Source organism: Neodiprion pinetum, chromosome 1, assembly GCF_021155775.2.
Source record: "Neodiprion pinetum isolate iyNeoPine1 chromosome 1, iyNeoPine1.2, whole genome shotgun sequence".
In the NCBI taxonomy this organism is placed as follows: Eukaryota; Metazoa; Arthropoda; class Insecta; order Hymenoptera; family Diprionidae; genus Neodiprion; species Neodiprion pinetum.
The window spans coordinates 21048402-21068322 of NC_060232.1; the positions used below are offsets into that span (position 1 = coordinate 21048402).

Below are 19921 nucleotides of genomic sequence, written 5' to 3' on the forward strand. Positions count from 1 at the left end.
CGTTCAGCATCAGGATTTATGCATATTACCCAGCAAAAGTTCGGTACATATCCACGGACGACTCCTCAAACCTGATGGTACAGCTACTGTGAACACACAGCTCGTAAACAACGCCATCTGTCATCTGTTTGAAGAAATTCGCTACGAAATTAACGCAGTTGAGGTTGATAGAAGCAAGAACGTTGGCTTGACAAGTCTCATGAAGGGTTACGCTTCCCTGCACCCTGGTCAGACTTGGCTGATGGAGAACGCTGGATGGCTCGATGTAGAAGAGAAGAAAAAATTAACCGATACCGATGGTAACTTTGACGTACTGATACCGCTCAGCATGATATTGGGTTTCGCCGAAGACTACCGCAAGATCGTTGTCAACGCTAAACATGAGTTAATTTTGACGAGATCAAAAACTGACGTCAACGCAATCATGCAGACTCAGGAGGAGGAATTCAAAATCACGATCAATGCAGTGGAATGGCTAATACCGTATTTGAAACTCGCGGATCAGAAAAAAGTTGACCTACTAAATTTCATTCAGAGAGATCCGCCTGTTTCGATGAGCTTCCGCAGTTGGGAATTGTACGAATATCCCTTACTTCCCACGACATCGAAACACGTTTGGACTGTGAAAACTTCCACTCAGCTTGAAAAACCTCGGTACGTCATTTTAAGTTTCCAAACAAGTAGAAAGAACAAGACCGGCAAGAACGCAAGTCATTTCGATCATTGCAATATCACGGACGTCAAGCTATTCTTAAACTCTCAATCTTATCCGTACGGTAACCTGAACCTCAACATGAGTCGTAATCTCTACGCGCTCCTGTACGAGATGTACGCAAACTTCCAAGCTACCTACTACGACAAGAACCCCGAGCCGTTGCTGACAAAGAGTGAATTCCTTCGAGACGTCCCCTTGTTCGTTATCGACTGTTCGAAACAAAACGAATCTTTGAAGTACGGACCTGTCGACATCCGTCTTGAATTTGAAGCTAAAGCCAACTTTCCCGCTGAAACATCGGCGTACTGCTTGATCGTTCACGATCGTATTGTCGAATACAACCCGCTCAGTGGTGGGGTGAAAAAGTTGGTATAAAAGCTGACCCGTTTCCACCATCTCGCACAGTTCAAAGATGGAGCTCATCGTTGACGTACAAGGCTTTCGTAGACCTCTCAACAACACCTTCACGTTAAAAGAATTGGCTGTAATTTCAATCTACTCGGAAGCATCTCCTTCAGTGTTTTTCTTCAAACCACCTTACAAATGGAATTTACTGGACGTCAAATACAAAAGCCAAAATTCTTGGTTAGAACGCGATTTTCACGGCTTACGTTGGAGCTGTGGAACCGTACCTTTTGAGGAAGTTGAGCGGACCATTCAAGACAGGCTGTGCAAAGCTCAAACCGTGTACGTAAAAGGAGAAGAAAAACGAGATTGGTTGCTCAAAATCGTTCCGAAAGTTGAAATCATCGATATGTTGGACTTTGACTGCCCGTCGCTTGAAACCCTGCAAAAAACTTCAGCTGTGTCTCTGAGATGCGACCTTCACACAATACCCAACGCAATCTGTGCAGCACGAAACGTTTGCATACTCCAGAATTGGCTACAAAATCATCGTACTGTCCGGATGGCGAGGCTGTACGATTTGTGTTACTGCGCAGAAGCGTCTACAAGAACGGTCCCGCATTCCTGGCGAATATATCACCCTGGTCATGACACTGTTGAATAGAATTATTGTACTATTTTTTGTGAAGTAATTGTCAACCGTACTCTAAAAATTGTACTCAATAAAACTTTTAAAGAATATTCATGAAATAATTTTATACCTTCACCTTAGCTCTTAAGAGAGAATTTTTTTCAGAAGCTTATGTTAGATTCGACCTTGCTCTCCATCCTTGACCGAGCTGTACTCAAACCGAGTTTTGCATTCCTAGAGCGATAGTAACCCAACACCGCAGGCTCTGACCGCGGCTATCGGCCGACCTTGCACTCCGGTCTGAACCCGTCCAAATACTCATCGTAGAGTTGCAGCTCGAAACCCTCCGTCGTTGCTTAGTGGTGTTCGGACATTTTCTTAGATTTTGAGACCTAATTCTAGATACAAAACGTAGGATTAAAGGTATACAGGATGGATAAATGAAAAAATATTCATAATTTCTATCTTTTTTTGTTTATTATACGTAAGACTTACACACAGAACATTGTTTGAACCGTGGATGAATTTTGTGGAAGTAGAGGGGGATCGCATAGTTCATTTAAGGCGCATAACTGCATGAAAATTCGAACTTGTTGAATTCTCCACCAAGGTATTTCATTTGCAGACGATTTTCCCCGGCCATGCTACACATTTCAGTCAGCTGACTGGAATCTTCTTGTAGAACTCTTGCGATTCTCGGTGGTAAGAAGACGTTGTATTCTCCATCGATTGTCGCCAGAACACGTACCCCGAATTTTGTTTTGACCAGTCGTAACCCGTTGACGTCGTACACTCCCCCAATTTCGAGTTCCGACATCTTCTTGGTTGGCAGATTCTCCAGGCGGCTGACGTGGTTAACTTTTGCTAGATCCATCGCGTTTCGAGGTTATTTCACGAGTGAGAACAGTTCACAATGAGAATACGATGAGAACAGAGTGACGATCACGATAGACGTCTTTTTATAGGGCAGCTGTACGGATGCGCGCGCACCTTTTGGCATTCCAAGAGCGATAGTAACCCGACACCGCAGGCTCTGTACCGCGACTATCGGTCGACCTTGGATATCAAACCGAATAAGTGAAACACGATTCTCGGAACCATTAATTTTGGAATGTCACGTGGTTGATAACGTGGGAAAGGAATGTGAGGTGGTTCATGTTACACATCAGCAAATTCTCGGAACCATTAATTTTGGAATGTCACGTGGTTGATAAGGTGGTTAGACAAAACAATGCGATCGACAAGTTTCGACGGTGAGCGGTATGCGGTCAAAGGATTTCGGTGCGACGTTGGGACAAACAATTCTCGGAACCATTAATTTTGGAATGTCACGTGGTTGATAAGGTGGGAAAGGAATGTGAGGTGGTTGACGTTACACGTCAGCAGTCCTACCGTGGGAAAGGAATTCGGAGTGGTTCATGTTACACATCAGCAGTCCTATCGTGGGACAGGCGAGCACTACAGACCTTCGGTCGGTAAGATTGTTGGTAAAACAGCACGATTTTGACCCTCGATCGATACAACTGTCGGTAAGATTGTAGGTAAAACAGCACGATTTTGACCCTCGATCGATACAACTGTCGGTAATTGACCTTCGGTACGGCAGACTGTGACGTCATCGCGGAAAAGGGTTTGAGTCTGGGCTGCGCGGAGCAGCTCGGTCGGTAAAGAAGGTGTTTGTATCCAGAACCGGCCTTGGTATACTACTTTCGGGTAGTCCAAAAACTTCGGGTAATTCGAAAACTCCGGCTAGTCCGAAATTTTCGAAAATCTGTTTACTTTAGAAATCCCGGTATTTTTGGAGAAGCGAAAATAGTCGCGAACAAAATTTTCGAAAACTCAGCAATTTTAGGCAAACATAACATTTTTGAGGAACTCGGGAATTTTAGTAATACGAGTTTTTCGGGTAACCCGGAATTTTCGGGTCACTCGAGATTTTTGGGTATTCCAATATTTTCGGGTACCCGACACGAAAGTAATCCATTTTACCCGACTCGACCCGAAGGATTTCAGTACCCGTACACCCCTACTGAAGTGCGCAAAGTTGGTGATTTCTGACAAGTGTGAACGCAGTATAAGACAAACCTACCGAAAATATTTATGTGATAAATCATAAAATGTTATGGAAGAATGCAGCGTGTAATTTATTATATGTTTCATCTTCTAAATTCGATAAAATATGGGCCTTTTCCTTTTACATCAATTTTCTGACACAAATCGACACTGAATAATTTCATTGGTCGGATCTAACGGGATTGGACGATGAAATTACTCAATGTCGTGTTGTGTCAGAAAATAAACGTAAAATAAAAGCGATCCACGTAAGAAATCAAATCTTAGTCAACTTTATGATTGATATGTGATTTATGATCTAGTAAATCTGATGTTTTGTGCTCTTGTAATTTATTCCACGATTTCTTATATATTCTATTTATAGTAATACCGTGATAGAGGAATAATATTTTATTTTGGAGCAGGGGACAAGTACAGTGCGTGTTAACAATACGAGATTTAGCTCAGGGCTAACTTGTTGTTAAGCAGATTCTTGCATACAGACACATGTTACTCATCACGCATACTTATCAGCAACACACTCCCTTAATGTGAACATGTTGAATGGTTACATTACATAAAGAATAGTTCATTGTAGTCTTACATTTTTTATGTATAAAACGTGTTTCGTAGAGAAACCAAGATCGTAAAGACACTGTCACAACTGAAATTAGCCTTTTTATATTTCACATACTGATCACAGGGTTAAATTCATATTTATTATTTGAGAAATTTATCCGATAATCCTGTGTTTTCTGTAAATTGTTGTATTTTTCTTGGGCCCACGGCTTTAGTGAGCATGTCAGCGATCATTTCATTGGTTTATACTGGGTTCAGTTTAATTTCTCGTTTATCGATTTTTTCTTTGATTGAGTGGTATCGGACATTGACGTGTTTTAGGTTGTGACTAAACCTTGCATTATCGGAAAATTCAATTGTACTTCTGTTGTCGCACATAATCATTGTTGGCCCTTCGTCTTCAAGTTCGAGTTCCTTGATATTTTTCTGTGCCATAAGGTTTCATCTACTGCATCCGAAAGGGATGGATGTTCTGCTTCAGTACTGAATTTGGCTATAATTGATTGTTTTATTAAGAGCCACCCTCACGGAAAAAAACCCCACTTGAGTGTAAATTCGTACCCCCAACTCATAGATAATGCTAATTTCCCATAAGGCAAAAGTTAGGGGTACGAATTTACACCCAATTTGGGTTTTTTTTCCGTGAGGGCACCGTATTGCACTTCCCTGTATCGGGAACACATATACTGTGATCGACGTAAAGTCTTATAACAAAATAATGAGAAAAGATTCATAGTATCATCGAAAAAAAAAAAAACATGAATTTTTTTGTAAGTTCAACTTTGACCTCGAATAACTTTTGAAGGAGTGTGACTATCGAAAACTTTGTAAGGACTTTTTTTGTAGAGCGTCAAATTTCTTACAAAAATATGCTTTGGTCCGCTAATTCAACGAGCCGTTACAAAAATACGAAATTGCAAAATTTAAAAAAATTTATTCCTGTGTTATTTGAACGGGAAATAGAAATTCCCGATGCGCGACCTCTTAATAATAATATTAAGGGCTCTGCTTTTTACAGGCGTCTTTTCACACCTTCTCGAAAGTTTTTATGTGAGGATTTTGAAAAAAAAAATTAGCCGTTTTTTTTTAATCAGCCTAATATATATATATATAATGTTTGTAATGCATTTGTTTTGTTTGCATTATTTCAATTTTGTAATCCTATTTCGTGTATTGATTCAACAGATACAATTATATTATTTCATCTTGAGGAGGGCCCTCACCTTTGGCCGAAACGTCAACAAGTTTTTGTACTTCATTATCACGACCTTCATATCCAAGAATCAATCCCCGTACCAGTATTATTATAGTTCATACTAAGAGTAGTGCTATCTATCGGGCGTCCCTACCAACTTGTTCTGGAAGTCGAATGGTTCGTGTGCAGCTATGATCGATGAAGACTAGGAGTGCGCGATATTGGAAATTAGATACCGATTTTCGCTACGGTTTTCGTATTCGGTAGTTTCGGTTAACCGAAATATCGAAATTTCCGTAAATACCGGAGTATCGAAATTTCGGTAGACTTTAATCTACAAATATCGTCTGAAAAAGACTAGGAAAAATCTGTATTGAACTGTACCAAATACTGGTAATATAAGTACTCACTAACGAAATAAACAGAGGGTCTTATCAACTGGACATTAAACCACCGGGGTATTTAATAAATCAAATTCATGCAAAAAAAATGCTGAATTATCTTTATTGTCACAACTAATTTAGACTATTATTACGTCTTACAATCTTATGATTTACAGTCTTATGTTTTAGAGTCTTATGTCTTATGTATACATTGATATGACATGTTTGTTCACCGCAAGGAAAACAAGTTGGTCTACATGCTCAGGTGTTAAACACGATCGGGTATCAGTGACTACGTTACCTGAGCAACTGAAAACTCTTTCAGATGGTACACTACTTCCAGGAATGCACAGATACTTTCTAATAAGCAAACTGAGAATCGGAAAATCTGAAGCATGTGATCGCCACCACAAAAAGGGATTTTCATTTACAGTACTAGGCGAAACTTTTATGTATGCCTCTACCTCGTCAGTAATCATTCGCTGTTAATGAATAGTTTCGTTCTTTGGTTGGGACTTCTTCGGGTAACCGTGATTTTGGTTTCAATATAGCAGCTAATCCAGTTAGCTTAGCCCTTGCTAGCGGTACACTGTTCTCTACTTGAGCTATCAAAGAATCATCACGGGCTGTTGTGATAACGCAGGCTTCAGATTTTATCATGTCGATCACAAACTCCCGCCGCGTCGTATTCTCTAGTTTGAAACGTGGATTCAAAAAGGTGGCTTTTTGTAACAAATTTTGAGCTTCCGGTTTTTAGTATCGTTCGTGCAAGGGAGCCAGAATTATTGACTTTATATCGTTAAGAAGATTAGCCTCGTCATTATCATTATTATCCGCGTCAGTGTCCAGGTCTACTTCCTCAGTTGTTGAAAGACACCCCTCGTTCAAGATGTCTTTGAGTTTCGAAAATACTGGCCAGATTGTAGAGGATGTGACAAACGTTTCACCACATAAATGCTCACACAACCCTCAACATGCTCTACGACGTCAATCACACGCGTTAATAAATGTACTTCGTTTGCTGTTAATGAATAGTTTCGGGACTTGCTCTTCTCAGTTTCAGTGAAAAGTGTCACTACAGCCATGAGCTGACCAACGATTACTTTCAACATACGCAAAATAGACCACCAACGATTCTCGCAAATGGAAGGAATGTTGCGTTCTGGAAGGTTTAAACGTTTTTGAATATCGCGAAGATTCCTTTCGAGCTGCCAGCTGTGTGATATAGAATTTTGCATTAAACGTGCTTTTTTTTATCGCGTCTTTGATGTGGTCCGACTTGAATACTTTGTCGATACCCATATTGAGGGTATGCCCGAAACAACTGATATGGTTCCATTTCAACAGATGCATACATTTCAAGATGTTGGACGCATTGTCCGTTGTGCATCCACTTATCTTATTCACGTCCATATTCCATTCGTTGAGTATATCTAACAGCGCATCGCGCAAAACTTTGGCTGTGTGACCTGCACCCAAGTTACGGCACGCCAGACATAGTCGCGATATTTCCTAAGTATTGGTGTTGATAAAATGTATTGTAACAGTTATATATGGATCTATGACTGTTGATGTCCAGCAATCGGTCGTCAACGTTACATAATATTTTTCTTTCAGAATGAATGCAGCTTTTGCGCGTCTGTCACCATACAAACGAGGTACTCTACTCTCAGCAAAAGTTTTTTGACTTGGCAAGATGTAATTTGGTTGCACTTCTCGTATCATTTGCTTGAAGCCCTCGTTCGCCAGCAACGTTGCCGTACTAGTTGAGGGCTATGTTTGGTCTGACCGAGGATCGGTTTCGTCTGCGACAGATCCATCGGTCACTGAACTACAAACATAAAGCATATACCTATATTTTAGGTACAACGATAGTGATTCGTAAGAAAAAGTAAAATTTCGTAGTATTAATTTTATTTCTAGCAAACATGTTTTCAGTCATTAGCGACTAGCGAGTAGTTTGAACAATGAACTAAAAATAGGTTTCTTACCTTGAAGATATATTTCGTTCCATTCCACGCTTTTCGTTCTGCAATTCGTAATATTCTTTACAATGCTTGTGCGAGAGGTGAGTCGTCAAGTTCGTGGTGTTTCCATATTTAAGAGTGATCGCTTTGGTACAAAGTTTACAAACAGCGATGCTCTTTTTATGTTTAAAATATTGCCACACTAGACTACGCTTCTGCTTGGGTGGTTCACCAGACTCACCAAGGCCACACATGACTATTTCACTTGAACACAAATGAGCGAAACGTACTAATCGTAAGAATTATGATGTGTGCTTGGCGAGCACCGGCCGCTAACTACTGTGTGTCAAATACCCTTGTGAAAAATAGGACAGAACTACTCGCAAGTATGCACAAATCTATCCTGTCAAAACTTGCATCCTTTACGTAATAGGACGCCAGTAAAACTGGCAGGCGTCAGACAGCAGCACAATTAATATTCCACTCTCTGCTTTGCTTTCTCACCTTCCAGTATGTATTGGAGCTTTATTGTGACTTACGGTATTCGGTATTCATATCCAGCGAATATCAGCTCAATATTAACTGTCTACCGATTCTCGATATTCAGTATATACCGGTTTTTCGGCATTTCGGTATTGACCGATTTTATGATATTTCCGTATCAGTATTGACAGCCGATTCCCATACCGATAGATTTCGAGGAAGGAGATACCGAAAAAAATTCGGTATACCGAAATACCGCACACCCCTAATGAAAACACATGCCCCACACACGTACAAGGAGAGCCGTTATTGGTATTTGTTAGCCCTCCATGTAAGGATTCAGGGTACAGCGAGAGCCTGCATTATGAAGAAGACACAGTTTACACAGTACGAATCTTTTTCCCTAATAGTTTAGACTGTAAGCTACGTATTAACACTTGGGTCCGGTTGTTCACTTCACCGTAGCATGGTGAAGCCATATTTGTTTACAATCTGCACAATCTAGCAAGATGGAGAGCTTAAGAGTAGAGTAAAATGAGGATATCCGCACGCGTATATTTTTGCGCCATCAATGCTATGAACAAACGAAGCCGGGATGGATTATCCATTGATTTCAGATACCTAGTACGTACAAAAAGAAGTTGAACCGGCGGTCCTGGTCCCAAGATTGTTCTAGAGTTGACGACGATAGCACAGACTATGTTCTTGATTATTGCGATCAATAATAAATAACATTCCTGTAACTTTTACTTGAGGTCATGTGTAACTTTGATTTGTGCAATAAATAATTTCATTCCGACTTCAGATGAATAGCCATTTCAATCATTTTCCTACGGTCCTCATCTTACCCGCAATTTCGAACAAAATAAGAATTCCTGCACTCGACGATAAAATATATATTTTTTTTTTATTTGGTCTGATAATGAAACATTAAAAATTGGCCTGTTAACGGTAGCCAGATAAAGGTTCGCAAGTGACTGGTACAAGTAGGCGATGACCCATCACGGAGCAATATACCAGGATAATATCTTGAAATTTGAAAATCAACTGCCTATGCGCCAAATAGTTCAATCTCATCTGTCGGCGAAGTCTTCCCGCACCGATATTTTTGTCTACGAAGCAGGCGGCCAACGTATACAAAATGTGACAAGAGCTGTGAATCTCTCGCGCATAAAGTAGCGGTTAGAGGTTGTTATATTAATAGTATCATTAAGCAATACCGTAGTCGATATTAGAAGATATTTGATCGACGCAATAAAGGAATTAATGGAAAAACAAACATCAAATGCTACAGAAATTGGGTTAGTTATTTATTAAAAGAAAAAATCTGAAGTTAAACGTGGAACGTCATTAACTAGTGGGAGTCTGCACAAACTAAGGCAGGTAAGTAAGAACAATGTTTATCGTAAAAAGATTCTTTGTTTACGTAAAATTAAAAATAAATGGATTGTTGAAACCCAGTAGAAGGTAGGTCAGGAGTAGATTTTTTACAGTGCAGTGCTCTGAAAGTCAGTAATCAGTGTCGATGAACATGAAATAAACAAATAAACTCAGTAACAAAGAATCAAAAAATTATTCATCTTAAATACGAAGCTTAGGAGTACAAAAAGTAGCAATTCACAACAGACGTACCTGACGCAATACTCTCTAAGACCCTCGTGAACTCCGTTGAACAGTTGATAGGTAGGAAATATTTTCAGGTAGGAAACAATCCATTGTCAAAGCGAGACTAAAGTTGTCAGGCATTGAAGTATGTAAGTAAATTTGTAATTCTGTGATCTTTGAGTATTACAATATTTTCACAAGTATTCAATGATAAAATTCGTTTCTCTTAGCAGGCTTGAAGTTTCAACTTTAGTTGACAAGAGGAAAATCATGCCTCACCTGATGCTCAAAACGTTTTGGTGGCAAAGACCCTGGCTTCTCGATAGGTGTTACCATTTCAACCATCGAACCTGGTTGTTGCGTCAGACAACAGGTGCCCGAGAGAATTTGTTCAGGCTATCACTGTCTTATTAGCATCGGTTGAGGCAAAGTTGAAGAGCGCGATACAATACAGATCACGTGGTCTGAATATTCGATCATTGTACTTTTATCGAGCCAACGGCAATAAATTTGTTATTTAACCGTTACTGCTAATTCATTCTACCGAGGAATCACTCCGTATAGTATTGTAATCCAAACAGTATTATTAGCCAGTATTTGTTTTTCAAATTTTTTACCATTTAATTTTGATATTTTATTTTGAAGCTTGCTTTTACTCTCTTTGGCATTTAATTCAAATGAATAGTGTTTCAAGTCTTGTATTAGATAGTAGAGATAAATTTTGCTAGGCAAAATGAACTGATCTAAATCTGTAAATGTTAAATAACTTCTGTTGGAAATGTCTTTACAGTCGGTCTCAGTTAACGGTGTCAGCTGAGTAGTTTATAGTTGCAGCCATAATACGTGCTTCAGCCTCATCCAACCCCAGCAAACTCTAAAGAATGCATTTGCTTACCAGTACACGTTGCCTTGCAAATAATCACTTGGTCTATAATAGCATTCACTTGCTCGCTAACTTTTTATTATGAATCTAGATCAGGGAGTTATCCTGCATCTTACCGAAAACTTAAAACCAGATTCAATTTCGCGCTCTTAAAGGGATCCTACGTTGAGACTGAAAGTTTAAGAATCTATTGATTGCAATTATTTCTGCATTTCATGTTAGCACTGTCTAAAACAGAAAAAATGTCATCCGGATGTTGGAAATGGAACCTGGAACACAGAAGTTATCCAGTGGCACGAGGTGGAAATCAAGAATTTTATAATGGTTCCTGCGACACAGGGATTCTTTTTGAATATCCATGTTACAAGGTGATGTTGGGAGCCCTGTGAAGTAGATATCGGATTGAATTGAGTCTATTGGTCCTAAATAACAGCAATTAGAAGATTATTTAAGAACATATTTTCATGACTTTGTTGAAAATTAGATATTCATTTGTTTTAAAGGAAAAAGGGACACAATCTTGAATCCGATTAGTCAATATCCAATTAGTCATACCTAAGACGTGTATCATTTAAGGGTTAATAAATCAAATATTACTGAATATTCAATTTTAGTATTGGGTCCCCTTTACTTATTGAATCGGATATTGACGGAAATTTGTAAGATGAACTCTGGTAATCATTGGAAAATATTCAATATTAGTATCAATAATTTATTGATCGGAATGAATACATTGATTATAAACTATTAGTAAATTTGGTTGAACTAAATGCCGAAGAGATTCACGGTTTTGTTCCAGATAGTAAAGTATTCCAATTTCTTAAAAGATGGGTTTGATGTCTTTCATTTTCAAAAGTCATAAAATTGAATGTTACCTCCTAAAATTATGAGAGAGCAAGAGTTAGTTAGAAGATACGTTTCACGTGATTTAAAATCGACAGAAACTCTGAAACTTACTACTTCTTTCGCCAATCAACAAAAGTGGCAATGATCTCTGTAGGTGTAATGAATTGGATGGAGGCGCAGATATCAAAGAATAGCAGATATGCAATTACTGTGGCTAATTTTCTGTTAATAGAAAAAAATTTCATTGATATTTTTAATGTATGAAATCATAAAAATGAATGAAAAAACTGATCCCACCTACCTACTTCGTTTCTTCCAAACGCCCAACATTTAAACAGATTTCTTATTTCAATCAAAGAAACGAATTTTCAAAAAGTATAAGCATTAAATTCCGACCGTTATTTGAAGAATCAACTTTCCGACCCAATAACAAATGCTTCTCAAACCTTTCCGAGTCACTACCTCAATTATTTAAGATTCTAACCTCAAAAATTCGTATCAACTACATCGCTGCCAGAAACGGAGTTTGTCAGCTGAAACTCGATGTGGCCAGCCTGTATGAACAGCCGATAAAACTCGCGCATACGCAGTTGATTTTCATGTTTCAAGATATTGTCCCGGTATATAGAGGACCAGCTTCTCCAATATAAACTGTCATTTGTTGCATTAATGTGCGGCCAAGGAATACAGTTGAATAGGCGGCCACCAGAGTGCGCGACGAGCGGAATGGTGATAATCTTCAATCAAAAGCTATGCAACTCAATCGTTCAACGATACGATAAAAGTGTTTGATCGTACGTGTGGTCAATTTGGAGGGGTGCTGTATCCTTCGATACATCATCAGTAATGTCATGGTAATTTACTACCGTGGTAATCTTTACCACAAAAGCAAGGCTAGAACACCAGTTCTTTGATAATTGAATCGACCCATAATTTTTCTTAAAGATTTTAAGTACCGTTGATTTTAACAGGTAAGTGTATTGCTTTCATCGACTTTTTTGACCGAAGCTAGAGAAATATTCAATGGCTCAATGAGAGATTTGTTCTTGTTATTGATTGATGTTTCACTTCCATTGAATTTGCATAAAATGGCTCGCCGTGAAGACTGATTATAGGAAAATCAGTATAGCTAATTGTATTTTGTATACAGTGCATTCCATGACATCACGATCAAGATTCTGGGTCGATGTATCAGATTGGCTTTATAATATTTTGTAGGCAGGTAAACGACAAAAAACGCAATCGCAATTGTTTTTTAGAATTTTTCGTCCAGCGTATCGGAAGTATGATTGAAAAACTTAAAAAAAAACACTCTCTGAAATATTGAAAAATTCAAAAAAATCTTATAAAATATAACAAAATTTTTGAGACTGTTACGAACGACCCCTTTCAAACACGCGACACGCGCTAAACGTCAAGCTGCTTGCCTAGCGCTTTCCTGCGAGGGTCGCTTCCCCGTACACAACTGGATGAGTCAGGGAGTGCATAACCACCGACAAAGTGGCACAATGGGTACTCTGTAGAATAACGCCCCACCACCCACGAAACCGAGCCGTAATTTTGTCACCCATCGACACCTCCGAGTTAGTCAAAATTGAGGAGTGTGAGATCAACGAGATCACAGCCTGGAGATAAGAGAGTGGTGCACCCCACCGATCGAACTGGCCACTGGAAAGGACCTTCCATCACGCATAAAGGCTACATGGAAACTCAGGATTTCTTAACGGAACGGCTCGGCGAATCCGTGGTGTGTCCTAAGAGTCACCCTCGCGGTACCCAAGGTGGCCTACTCCTCGACTCACCTTTTCTAAACCGTAACGTGATACTTACAATTAGTTGTCCTGAATCTTTTTGTCATTTGTAATAGTTTAATTTATTACCCTAGTCGTCCTAAATCTCTGTTTGTCATTTACAATAGTTTACTTGATTTATTTCATTAAACAAAATATAAACCATTGTGCACAATTGGAGTTCTATCCATTCGTCTTGTCCGTACAACTGAGATCCTGTCACCCAGAATACTGTACTTTCATAACAGCAGGTGTGTTTACACTTTATAGAAGCGAAGCCCAAAGTAATCTATTTCTAACCGCTCGGCAATAGATTATATATTCTTTTAGGTATATTCTTTTAGATCACGCTGGACGAAATCCTTCAGATCATGGTCTGCACATGAGAAGACCTATTAGAAGATGGATATTTCATAACTTCAGAAAATAAACAGGAGAAATTAGAAAAAAAATAATTAGGGGAAGGGGGGGGGGGCAAAACGGGGTAAGCGAGCAAAATGGGGTACCCCAAAAATTTCGTAAACATTTTTTTTTTCGAAAACTTCGTAAGTGGTCAAAAATGTCTTCTAGCATCATTTTACACTATTAAAAGCAAAAAAAAAAAACATTTGTATATAATTTTTGCGAAAAAATACAAATAAAAGAAATGGAAATAACAAGAAAAAACTTTTTTTAAATTATGTTGAGAGTAAATTTTATTACTAACGTTAATTTAAAAAGTAATTATTACACATATTTTATTTACTTGAAAAAAAAAAATTACTTTTTTTAGGGGTACCCCATTTTGCCCGCAAAAATTAATTTTTTTTCTCACTGGAAATTGAAAATTGACATTATTTACGTTGTTTGCAACTAAAAAAAAGAAAATTTAATATGTTTACGTTCACAAAATTTTAGTATTTCCTTAAGTACCCCGTTTTGCCCCCCCCCCCCCTCCCCCTCCCCTATAATTATTATTGGATCGCTTTTCAGAAATAAGAATAAACTAAAAGCTCGTTAAAATACCTTTCTGAATAGATATTTTCCGACTCTTAATAGTTCATGGAAAAGAGGAACTCAGATGAACCTTAATTCAGCTTTCTCGGTAAAATGTATTTTCTACTCGGCATGAATGTCGAGTGACACGGTGCCAATCTTTTAAACGTTCTCAATCTACTACCAAATACCCTATAAAATTTACAGCGAAATTTAAGATGTCGCACTGAATGAAAAAAAAATTACATTTATTACCGCTGAAAATAGTCCTTTTGATGCCATCAAAGATATAACATATATTGAATTAAATAGTTCATCATAAAACGTAACTTTTTTATGTTTAATTTCTTTTTGTCTGACTTCAATCGTCCATGATTTATGAGCTTAAACAGAAAAACCAATGCGCAACAAGTTAATTAACAAATCTGAAAAAATTCACAGAGCGTACCTTCAAGTAATACTACTACATAGCCCATTAGAGACCAGGTCCGAGAAGATAAAAAAATAGTGACTGTAGTAGGAAAGCGCAATACTCATCGCCAGTCAGCATGCGCATTTTTGCCTTTTTTTTATCCAATGAAATTATACACGTTTTTCTCGTCGCGTAAGATCAATTTTGTAGAAAGTATTATTTTTTTTGTGCTTTTCAACCGTCAGAAATGACATTTGAAATTTTTTCATGGCTTGAAAAAGTCAATTGCGTAATTACTTTTCAGCATTCGCAATGTTTTTGACACTGAAATAGAATAACTACGCGAGAAAAGAGAAGTTTTTCTTGTAATGTTTAATACATCATCCTTAACCAGCAATACGTCTCAAATCATACTGCTCTAATTTCTTCCAAATTTTGAGATTCACGGCTTTTATGCACCTACTTACGATGATACAACTCATAATGGAAAATATTTCGAAATTTGGGGGATATCGTATGTAGTGACATCACGAATTAGTTTATTCGGGCAAATATTTGCAGTTACCCAATGGTGGCCTATGAGTGCGGCGACGATCTGTTCCTTCACCGGAAAGGGCCTGCAGTACGCACAGTAATTTTTAAAGCAAACACTTACCTTATATGAGAGCTAGCTCATCAGGAAGAACAAATCCAAAAAGTGACAAGTATTGAAAATTTTCCGCTGACAAATAAGTCGCGGTGAGTTCTACAACCACAATAAAGTGAAGCGCAATATTCCAGAAGCACTACCAAAAATTAATAAAACACTACCCAGAAGATTACTATTAGTACCAATTTTATGTAAGATGTTACAAAGCCACATTTAGCAATATCTGTCAATCTGTAATTAGTTAGCGAATAGTACAAAAAAGTGTCCCACGACTAGCTTTTTTAATATTAAGAATATAATCAGCAAATAGATTTTCAGCACTGTAAGCAACATTTCTTGTATGCTATTCAACACCGCATAATGCGCATCGCCAAGACGATCATCCCAAACTTGAGTTAGCTACAAGTGCCAAGCAATTGATGCGGAGGTTTTGCCGACATTAATAATATAAGATTCCAATCCAATTCAATACTTAAAAAAAAAAAATTCACATAACACACTATCTAAAAAAAATATATATTTACAATATTTTTATTTTATAAATTTTCAGAACTGACTGATCTTGACATGAAATAAGGGAGTTATACGTTATTCGAGGAAAACATTTAAAAAATTTATGTCTCCAGTCAATGCAAAATTATCAAGGGCACGTCAATTTTGCGAAACTGCATTTTTTCGGAGTTTGAAATTGCTTACTTTGTAAAGAAGGATATTGGGAAGAAAATAGTTTTTAGTAAATTTTACAAATACAAAATTAACCTCACTACTTTTATCGACTGCAGAGCTAGACTTATTCTGAAAGTTGTTTTAAGGGGGCGCATCTACTGGAGGGGTTAAAAAAATCGAGTTTTATAACACTCTCTAACAGTTATATGTCTTAAGTATGTTCCCTGCAAATTTCACATTGATATCTACGAAATTGACATAGTCATGAAATTTTATATGAAACGTGTTCGACCCACTGAGATATGATAATACTGAAACGCTAACCGCACGGCTCGGTATACGATTGGCTTTCCAGAAAAAGATATAGCTCGGAGGTGAAGTGCTGTCCTTCTTGCACTGTACATTTATTCAAAAGGCTTGTACACCGGAGATCAGTACCCCTTTCGTACATGTTTTCTTTTGTACATCAGTGACATTACATTTTTGCTTAGACTGTCCCACGCATGCGCAGTAGGTAGTAGAAAGGACAGCACTGCACCTCTCAGCTATCTTTCACTCTAGAGCCCCCACCACCGCAGTGAGCGTTCCAATCATGGAGACTAGAGTTAAGGACGTTGCCTACTCCCGGCGGAACTGCTGCTTGCAGACGTTCACGCGATGCAAGTTTTCTCCGTCATTTATAAAGATATCGAACTTCTATTACAAGCATTTTGAGGGCGAAGTAGCAATCTGTGCCGTGTATTTTTCCGGATTTCAAATTTTTTTTTCAGAGTCGTAGAAAACAGCACTGAAAGTGAGCAAAGTTCCCGTTGTAATAAGACAAGAAGGAATTTTTTTTTTCACAATTCTACGAAATACTCGACACAGATAAATTCTTCACCTTTAATTCAGGGCTAAGAGCAATAAAATCGAACTTAAGAGATGCGAGAAAACTTGCACGAGCCTGCTTGCTAGCGCCATCTCTGGCTTAAGCCGCCCGTCGTACGAACTAACGGCCGTAGCAGCAGTCTTCATTTAACACGTGCAAACCCGTAATTCAAACCGCGAGCCGTGAGCGTTATTCGGTGTGTTCTTCGTGAGTAAATATTAGTAAAGCATCTAAAATCCCTTGATAAGTGTTCATCGGTCATTCGCTACGACTAATATAAGGAAAGTGTTATGGAAAAGTAAGAAAAAGGGCCAGGGTTGGAAAAATTTGGCGGGTTATCAGCGGGAGAGGTTGAGATAAATAGAATGGCATCAAGTTTGCTTACATAGACTTGATAGTTTTCATTTTCAGACCGACTAACTAACATGCACGTTTTATTAATTCAGAACACCGTATTTTCCTAACAATCTCTTCGAATTATTATTTACCGTCCCTTTGTCAATGTGTGTTTTGTCAACCTATTCTTCGGAAAATCATTTTCCATCTTTCGTCCACTCACGATTACAAACTTACCGATGACTTTTACCGCACACTGATCTATCTAACTGACTATTTGATTGTGATATTAAACATCTACTGGCCAAGGTCAATGAACAATACACTAATGAATTGAAAACATGACGTGCTATCGAAGACATTGTTGCAGCTTGAAGTTTCAGTGCCAGCCACGTTCGGTACGCTACATTCACGTTTCGAAATGAGCCAATTATTCAACTCGATGAGACCTGAGACTTGACTCCAGCACTGATTCAGCTTTATCAGTTATGTTCGGGTCTTCTCCACATTACGAAAAGGAAGTGGTGCTATTTCGTAGTTTGGACGCCGAAAGGACTGATCTTTGACAAAATTATTCGCGACGACAATTTTTGGAAATTGAAACTGTAAAATAAATTAGCTGACGTTTTTCATTTCTGCCTTTTGCCAGCAATAATACACTCCAGACGTGCTCGACAACTTCCGATTCGCGACCCTCCTCAAATAAATGAAGCTAGAAATTCTGCGGTCAAATCAAAAAACTCAACGACTGATGTTTCCATCCGTAAGAAAAAGAAAATGACAACCGACAGTACTAACGAGTGACTATACAGAAGTTTTTACATATTTGTATATTTTTCCTTTCATTTATAGATAACTATTTCACAATAATGTCACACACAGAAAACTATTCTTGATTCAAGAATATTTTATTTCTTAGATCAAGAGTATGCTATTTTTTTTATAAAAATATCACATATTCTTGAATGAAGAATACTCAGCACTTGATTCAAGAATATTTTAATTCTTGATTCAAGGATTGTTTTCTTTGTGTGTAGGCCATTTTTTTATTTTTTGTTTCACAAATTAACCCTCGCATGTATATCCTGCTTGTTAAATTTTCATTTTTCAGTTACAGCCCATTCGAAATTTTGCACGGATACAACGTGCTTTCACATTATGTTTTCAAGTTCAGAAATTAATGAATTTCTGAATAATGATCTTTCATATTCGCTCGGTGAATGTTTGCATCTTTCATTCCATAATATTTATTAAAACAGTTTATTTTGAAGATTCGTTGTATTTCTATAATAATTACTTGTTATACCAATGAAACGTTATAACAGAAAGCGAAAAGTATGGTATTCCACGCGATCGAATGTATATATTTTATTTATTGACGCGCCACTACTTTTGATTATGTTTTGTCCCATAGATTTTGCTGATTTTTCAATATGCCTTATGTATCAATTTCTAATATACTCCTGCATGTATAACTTAATTTTTTTGATTTACTAATTTTCTCTTGAATATCTATCGATGTATGTAACACTTTTGATTTTTCCTGGCATGGTTGAGAGGTTGGGACGGGATAGAGTGGGTCTCTTCATCGCAGCGACTCCCACGTGGTGAGACCTGGGTCATTGATGGCAATGTATTTAGTAGGTATGCGCGATTCTAGATCGATCAACTCAAGAATCGAACTTTTGGGTCGAGAAAATAGATCTTTTGTATTGATACTTTACTAATCGATTTTTTCTAGAATCGATTCCAAGTTTGCAAGGATCGGATTAGGTTCTTAAATCTTCAATTAAAAAAAGTTTTGAAAGTCTATTTTGGCGTTCCGTATTTTATGGATAATATAGGTTTGAGAATACAAAAGAATCGATCAATTTCCAGCGCTTAATAAATCTAATACCACAACTAATAAAAAAAGCTTCCCACCTAGTCGGCTGGGTTTGTGTAATATGTACATGAGAACTATTGCTGTGATAAACAAATATGACCCAAAGCAAACTATTGTTAAATATCAAAACTGTTGAATAAGTACTACATTTGTGTGACACGATTTTTAATCTCCAATATAGACACCGGTTTCCAGTTCAACTAAAAAGTAAAAATAACGATCAATCTTCTAAAGATCAATCTTTTGTATCCGATTTTTTGGATGAATCGGTTTTTCCAAAATTAATTCGAATCGATTCTGAGAATCGATCTTTTGCTTGAGATCGCCCATCCCTAGTATTTAGTCATGAATTAGCTAACTGCTGTTTCGGATAATTTCTCTCTTAATATTTTTCACTTTACTGCAACGAGTTATGCAATAGATCTCTTGAAAACACTAAGATTATTCAATGATTTCTGTAACTTATTATTATTTGCATAAGCAATAAATATTTGAAATAATATGTATACTTGCCAACCTCTCCTTGGATAAACGTATCCTAATCTCATCAACCACGTGAAACTCATACGGGCTTGCAGTTATATTCCTCGCACGTCAGAAATTTAGATCGTTCAAGTGCAAGCGGCCTGGTCCCAACGGAGTGCAGAGTGGGGGGC

General features: G+C 37.8%; 1 protein-coding gene and 1 long non-coding RNA gene across 7 annotated transcripts in view; one reads left to right on the forward strand and one right to left on the reverse strand.

The window, feature by feature from the left end:
- Positions 1 to 19921, reverse strand: part of LOC124212079 (SET and MYND domain-containing protein 4) — an 86280-nt gene that overhangs the window by 12383 nt on the left and 53976 nt on the right. The gene's annotated exons all lie outside the window — the stretch shown is intronic.
- On the forward strand, positions 9532 to 10443 carry LOC124212123 (uncharacterized). Its single transcript, XR_006881572.2, has 3 exons — positions 9532 to 9733; positions 10051 to 10104; positions 10189 to 10443. It is a non-coding gene; the product is annotated as an uncharacterized lncRNA (long non-coding RNA).